Consider the following 7,903-nt stretch of genomic DNA (forward strand, 5'->3'; position numbering starts at 1 on the left):
CTAGAACATTTATGTTTTGATACCTCCTAAAATGAGTGCAGTTTGGTAATAATTTATACTCCCTGAGCAAATGGGTTAGAAAAGAGAGAGAGAGAGAAAGAAGAGTCACGTGACTATTATATAATTTTGAATTTAATTATATAATTTTAAAAGAATATAATTTTGGAGATGTGGAGTTGAATGGCTGAGTCTGATACTTTATTCAAAATGCAAGGTGCCTAAATTCAAACAGACAAAGGTAACTATAAGAACCTTTGTATTATTGAGACTCAAAAAACAACATCCTAAAATGAAGGCCTCAGAAGCAACCTTCCTAGCAAAAGTTTTTCTCTGACCTTCTCCTGCTTTCCTGTATCTCAGTCCCATTCTGTTTTAGGCTAGCAATAAATCCTTCTCACCCAAGGCAGGTCACACAAACCAGAACCCCTTTTCTTCAAAGCCAGTCATAAAAACTAAAAAGATTACTCTAATGTCCCCCACCTTCTGTGTAAAAATTGGCCATAAAGAAATTATCTGACATACCTCGTTTGACTGTAGGTCATAAGACTCCATTCCAGAAAGGGTCTTGCCCTATACCCGGAAGGAACAAATGCGTGTTCAGAGAGTCTGAGAAGCATCTAGAAAGACAGACCTCGCTGGGGTTTCCTGCTCAATCTATTGCATTAGATCATATTCATCTTGTGCACTCATGGTTCTACATGGCTGTTCATATTTTGTTGAACCTAAGCATAAAAATAGACAATTTCCCTTTGGAGAGCCAAGGGAAACTTACTCCCATGGCCCCTGCAGTACTGGGATTGACAGAATTGGGATTCACACTCATGTTTGACTCTGTTTCCAACCAGGAGTTTATAAATTCTCTACTGTCTTTTTACTGGGCCAGACACTGTTTCAGAGAGCAATTGGCACTTGGTTGTGGGAAGATGGCTCTACTTTCTCCCATAACTTGGTAAGTATGTGGTAGTTATGTGGTAGTTTTTTCTGCTGTTTTTTCAAGTTTAATCTATGATCTGCCCAATGCAATTCACATTTTAAAGAACTGCACTAAAGGTAATATCTAAAGGTGTGAAATTTTGAGACAAGAGAAGGAAGGAAACAGGACAACAATTCATCTTCACCTAGGTTATCCTGATAGCTCAAAGGATGAAAGTGTTCCTGTGCTCATGCAAATTGTAAACTTGTGCTCATTTGTTTCCTGGTGTGCAGACACTATCTCTTTTTGATCATTCTATGGAATACAGGGAAAGAGAAACGTTGAAATTAAAATTATTATATTTGTATGCAATCACTTTTATAATTGTTTTCTTAGGAAAGCTCCAAGTCTATTCTGATTAAAAGCAAAACCTCTCAAATTTTAACAAATCACACTCCTTTCTGTACCTCTGGAAGATAGTTAAATGTGTCAATGTATATTTTATTTCATCAAAATAAATGTTATAAATATTTTTAAAACATTTAGACTATTATTGGTTAAATTTCTGTCTTTACCTGAGAATACTAAAAAAACAATAAAAATAATTTTATACATTTTCTTATTTTAATGTATTTTATAAACTAAGTATTGCATTTTCCCCCATGCCTCAGTTTCAGCAACCCTAACACACTTTCAGGGTTGTTACTATGTTTTACTAAATTGGGGTTTCCTTCTTCTTCCTTCACAAATTGCAAATTATTTCTGGGTCTTTGTCTTGCTCTCTTCTAACCAAACACAAATACATAGAGATTCTTTCTATGTGTTACTCATTCATAAAGGGGAGTGATACAGGGTGATCTACTCTGAATGTTTCTGAGTTCTGCAAACCCAGTGAAAGTCCTTTGCCTCTGCTTTGACACAGTAATTAACCCAGTGATTGCTTCCTGACTTTTCCAAATGAAATATAACCTATGCCCTGGCCACTACCTTAGCACTTTTTACTTTTTCTCTGAAGGGGTTTTCCTTTGTTTTTTTCATCACCAAAAGAGTCACTTACTTGAACTTTTTTTCTGCCTGATCAATCCAAAAAACACTTTCCCCAAATATCATGTGTCTAATATTATGCAACACTCTTTTATGATAATGGTACAGATATATCTTAAGAAACTTAAATTGATAGTCTTATTTCACATCTAATAGTGTATTTCAAGTGCTAATGATATAATTGAGGAACACTTAACTAGGCTTCATCATTTCAGCACACAACATGCCAAGAGTCAAGAAAGCCCAGAATTACAAAGACACTGTGACTATCAAACCAGAATCATTTCCACAGTTGAATAAAGAAATAATTAGGAAAATGAACTTAGGTTTTTGGTGATTGATACAGATTACAGAATATCATCTTTCAAAACATTCGAACTCTAAGTAAAATGAGTTAGTAATTATGCTTCCTGGAGATTTAAATTTTTTTCTTAATTATTTTTTAACCAAAGTAAAACACACATATGCTTTAAAAATCCATAGTACAGAAGGACTCATTATGAAAATTAATAGTTTTATATCTCACTTGTGCTCACCCTGGTCTGCCCCAAGGGGAAATGATTTTCATTCTGGTTCTTCTATTTTTATCAGATTTCTCTCTAAAGGTACAGAAAGGTGTTTTATTACTTTTCCAGCCAAGAATCAATCTAGGATTTCCTTTGTCTAAACAAACCAAGGTTCAGAGATAGTCTCTTCCATGTTACCATTAGGGTTCCATTCTGCCTTTTTTTTTTTTTTTAATTATGTTTTGTTTTTGCTAAAAACATTCAAGGATTCTTGACCTTGACAAGGAACAGAGGTATCTAGATGAAGTTAAATAATATGGATGCTATCTCTTTTAAGTGAAAGTTATCTCCAGATAATGATAAGAAAACTAGCTACAATGTTCTTTGGGTACAGGAAATGCATAATATACACAAACCTTGGAGATATTGTGGGTTTGATTACAGAACACCACAATAAAATAAATCACATAAATTTGTTTGGTTTCCTAATGTATATAAAAGTTATGTTTATACTATACTGTAGTCTGTTAAATGTACAATAGCATTATGTCTTAAAAAACAATATATCTACCTGTCCAAGTTCTACAGGTGAATAAACAAAGTCTGGATGGTAGTACATCTATTTAGAGCACGGTTTAGTAAATATTTTAAATCCACTATTGAGACCTACTGCTCTGAAAAAAACGTACACGTTTTAAAATATTACTGCTTGTTGACAAAGCACCTGGTCACGTAAAAGCTCTGTAAAGTTACCAACTGCATTGCACCTCTGAAGAGAGACAGCCTCTCCTTGGAAGTTTTGAAACTAGGCATCACCTACTCTGCTCTAGCTGTGAAAATTCTAGATGGCATCTTCTTTCAAAATAAGGAAGAAGTCTGCATTAAGAATATTTTATTTAGTGTAGCCACTTTCATCAATGAGTTTTGCTAGATCTTCTGAATAACTCGCTACAACTTCTACATCAGCACTTGCTCCTTCACCTTGCACTTGTATGTTATGGAAACAACCTCTTTCCTTAAACTTCATGACCCAAACTCTGCTAGCTTTCAAGTTTTCTTCTGCAGCTTCCTCACCATTCTCAGCTTTCATAGAATTAAAAAGAGTTAGGGTTCTAGATTAGACTTAGGTTTAAGGGAATGGTGTGACTAGTTTGATCTTTTCTGCAGACCACTAAAACTTCCTCCATATCCACAATAATGAAAATGGCCCCCACCCCCAAATTTTATAAAATGAAAGAAGGGGGAAAAATCCAACTAGGCTTGCAGCACAATAGCAGCAATGATTAAGCCAGCTTGTCCTTTGACTCATTTCTGCATAGCCAATTGTAGCTTAGTACCCTAGGATAATGCAGGCCTTGTCACAAGACTTTTTTTCTATTTCTGTTCCATAGATAAAATCTAAGACATTGTGAGAAGAAGATAAACTTTTGTTTGAGCTTGTTCTTTAGGTTCTGCATACCAACAAAACCACCGATGCCAGTCAGTATGTGGGGCCCGATGAGAAACTGACACATGATAGAGTGCAGTTACCACATTCTGATGATTTCATCTCCCTTACCCTGACCAGTAGATGACCCTAAATGTTCCAACCCCTGCCCTCCACAATCCTTTAAAAGTTCTGGCCCAGAACACCTCCACAAAAAATAGTTGGGGCTTGAAAATTCTTCTCATTTTCTTGTTCTGTGCCTTGCGATTGTCAAACTCTTTCTCTGCTGCAAACCTGCTGTCAGTGTATTGGTCTGTTACTGCACAGAGGGCAGAGCAACCTGGTAGTCCTATTACAACAAGGCTTTTTGGCTTTCTTATCATTTGTGTGTTCACTTGGGGTAGCACTTTTAAAATTGCCTTCTAAGACATTTCCTTTGCATTTACAACTTGGCTAACTCTTTTGTGTAAGAAGCCTAGGTTTCAGCCTAATCTCAGTTTTGGACATGTCCTCCTAGCTTTTGATTTAAACTGACAGACGTGAGACTCTTCCTTTCACTTGAACACATGAGGCTGTTTTAGGGTTATTAACTAGCCAAATTTTGGTATTGTTGTAACTCAGGTAATAGTCAGGCTTGAGAAGAGGGGGAAAGAGATGGGGAACAGCTGGTCAGTGGAGCAGAACACACAGAACATTTACTAATAGGTTCACCATCTTATATGGGCATGGTTCCTGGTGCCCCAAAACAATGACAAAATTGACATCAATAAGCACTGCTCACAGATTGTCATAAGATATATAATATTAATGAAAATATTTTAAATTAATTTGACAGTGGCAAAATGTGACAGAGAGACATGAATTGAGCACATGCTGTTGGAAAAATGGTGTTGATAGACTTACCTGACATAAAGTTGCCATAAGCATTCAATCTGTAAAAAATGCAATTTCTCCAAAATGTAATAAAGTAGGCTGCAATAAAACAAGGTTTGACTATTCTCATCTATGCAGAGCATGCGTTGTTTTCAAGACATTTACTCAACTCCCATAAAAATTCAGGATATTGATGCAGGGAAGTGCTGACGTCAGTGGCAGGGAAGTGCTGACGTCAGTGGCAGGTAAGTGTCACCCAATGCAGCCTCCATTCTTATTCAATCGCCCAACAGGTTCTTCCTGCCCATTGCACAGACAAAATCCATCCACTGAGATGCTGGTATTGTAGCAGAGAAACAAATTAATTGACACAAGGCTGTCCTACTTGGGAGAACTGGAGTTATCACTCAAAGTCTCCATGAAGGCTTGAAGGCTAGTATTTTTATAAACAATTTGGTGGGCAGGGGGTTAGGGCATGGATGTTGCTGATTGGTTGGAGGGGGGTGAAACCATAAGGGTATAGAAAATGGTCCTCACAAGTTCAGTCTGCCTCTGGGTTAGGCCACAGGATTAGTTGAGTCATGAGCCAGGAGTCCAGGCGGGGTTCGTCTGAAAAAGTACCTAAAAAACAACCAACCTTAACTTCTACAGTATTGATGCTATCTATAGGAGCCATTGGGAAGGTCACTAGACACATGACTCCTGAGCAGTAAGTGATTATAGAAACTACACCCACACTTTAGCAGAGCTCAGGCCCCTGTCATAACCCTAACCGTGTGACCTTTTTATTAGTTTGCCAAAAGCAGTAGAGTTTTGAGAAGAGCTATTATCATCCTTGCCTTAAGGTTAAACTATAAACTAAATTCCTCCCAAAGTTAGCTTGACCTACACCCAATAATGACCAAGGAAAGCTTGGAAGTCAGAAGCAAGATCAAATCAACTATGTCGGATTTCTTTCCCTGTCATAATTTTGCAGAGGTGGCTTCACTCATGGCATGAGAACCTTCGTGTCAGAAGCACTCTGTCCTGCTTCTCTGACGTCTTTTATCTTCCTACTCTCATTTACCACTTCACCTTTGTGCTTATCCTCTTTTCCTTCATATTAGGGGAGTTTCCTTAGTCTTGGGTTCCACAAAAATATGCAACTCATTGAAGGGCTGGATGATTGACACTTGAATGGCATCCTGAACTGCATAAAGGAGTAGGGACTGGGGCTTCTGGAGGCGGTTTCTGGAATAGGGACCCGTTGTGGGAGGGTGAAGGTGAGGAAATACATGTTGAATAAAGATTTTCTTGCTATGTAAATAAGAGTCCTTCAGGGGAAAAATTGTTTAGGAGCAGCTCTTTTCGTGATATAGAGAATTTTACTAATATAGGTTTCCTTTACAGATGTAATTTTCCTTTACAAAAGGGCAGCTTTTCACATGAGCTACTCTTGTGTCTGCAGTTTCTCAAAATAATCAGTTTGAAACATGCCAACATAGAAAAATATTTTGAGGGGACATATATCTAGTCTCCTGCTATCATATTTTGGGGTGATGTGTCCTGAGCCCCAACAACACATTTCTTTTTCTGACATGCATCCCCAAATAGCCCCTGCATATAAGATAAGCACAATAATTTGAGATATTTATATATTGAGTCCTGAGATCCATTGGTATGAGGGTGGCGAAGCTTTGAGCAGATCTAGTGGGAAAAGAAGGCCCAAGGCCTACAGACGCAAAAGTCTGCTCAAGTACAACAAAGGTTCCTAGATATATGAGAGGGACAATGATAACTTGGGCTATAGGATGAAAGGCAAGGAGTGTTTGCTTCTATACATATAATTGTATGTATATTTCTCATTATCTAGGTGGACAAAACGTAACCAGTTCTTCAAGAAGGTAACACAAAGGAGTGGGTTGTCAAATCAGTATCACAAGCATCCTCAGAGATTTCACCCAGTATCATGCTTTACTCATAATTTTAGTTACAATTGTGAGATGCAGACAAAACAGTGGAAAACCCAGGCCTGCAAAAGCACCTACTCATTCTTACTTTCCCCTTAGGACACACTGTGGCCCAGACAAACAGATAAACATATGAGGTCTCTTAAAGGTGTTTGTGGCTGTACCATTTACACAAAAGGAGATGTTTTGGTCATGTCACATCTCCATTTTATACTCAGATGGTTACATGGTTATGGTTACCCATAGTTTATGTGACATTTTTGCAGGAAGCCAGCCTCCATAAACCCACAATTTCTAGTTGTATGGTTTTTTTTTTTTTCTTTCTTTCTTTTCTTTTTTTTTTTTTTTTACAGTGTGCTTTGCTCTTGTCACCCTGGCTGGAGTGCAGTGGTATGATCTCAGCTCATCGAGTTCAAGAGTCTCTCATGCCTCAGCCTCCCAAGTAGCAGGGGTTACAGGTATGTGCCACCATGCTCGACTAATTTTGTATTTTTAGTAGAGACAGGGTTTCTCCATGTTGGCCAGGCTGGCCTCGAACTCCTGACCTCAGGTGATCCACCTGCCTCTGTCTCCCAAAGTACTGGGATTACAGGTGTGAGCCACCACGCCCGGCCTTCGTTTTATGTTATTTGATTTTACCACTAACAATTTTAGACAATCTAATACATCCTGCTAAAATCATTCCATTGATAAGGATTTTGCAAGCAAAACCCACTATATATAAAAAACCACTATAGCTAGTAGGTTTGTTATTAGCATGTTTACAATGAGATTTTACCAGGTCAGTAACGTCTTTTGTTTTTTCTCAGGGAGCCCTCTCTCCCTGTTAAAAGAATGATTTGCAGCCTGATGTGAGCAATTTTCTTTCCGCTCAAAGAATGCATTTTCTAAAAGCAGTGAGATCAAAATAAATTTTTCCCTTGGGGATACTAGAATGTATACTATTATTGTGTTCTGCATTTTAGTTATAAATTTTTAGGTGGGGAAAAGACGTCACTGTTTATATGTTAAGTGAACATTAGCTTCTTTTCCCCGGCTTTTGACTAAGGTTTAAAAGTTGACTTAGCTATTGAAGTCATCACTTGCTCTGAACAAGGGCACTAGTAAACTGCAGGGGAGGAAGAGGGCGTCTTCCTGCAGCGGATACTAGGGAATGGGAGATCCTGCAAAACGAGATCTTCTTTTGGCAGGA

At 37.9% G+C, this 7,903-nt stretch overlaps 1 protein-coding gene across 2 annotated transcripts in view; it reads left to right on the forward strand.

The window, feature by feature from the left end:
- Positions 1-7,069: 7,069 nt before the first annotated feature.
- The window catches only part of KLRD1 (killer cell lectin-like receptor subfamily D, member 1), an 11,675-nt gene continuing 10,841 nt past the window's right edge, over positions 7,070-7,903 (forward strand). For both annotated transcript variants that reach the window (XM_011983357.1, XM_011983354.1), the window contains exon 1: positions 7,070-7,169. The gene's annotated coding sequence lies outside the window, so the exon portion shown is untranslated. The remainder of the gene's footprint in view (positions 7,170-7,903) is intronic.

Source organism: Mandrillus leucophaeus, unplaced genomic scaffold (assembly GCF_000951045.1).
Source record: "Mandrillus leucophaeus isolate KB7577 unplaced genomic scaffold, Mleu.le_1.0 Scaffold249, whole genome shotgun sequence".
Lineage (NCBI taxonomy): Eukaryota > Metazoa > Chordata > Mammalia > Primates > Cercopithecidae > Mandrillus > Mandrillus leucophaeus.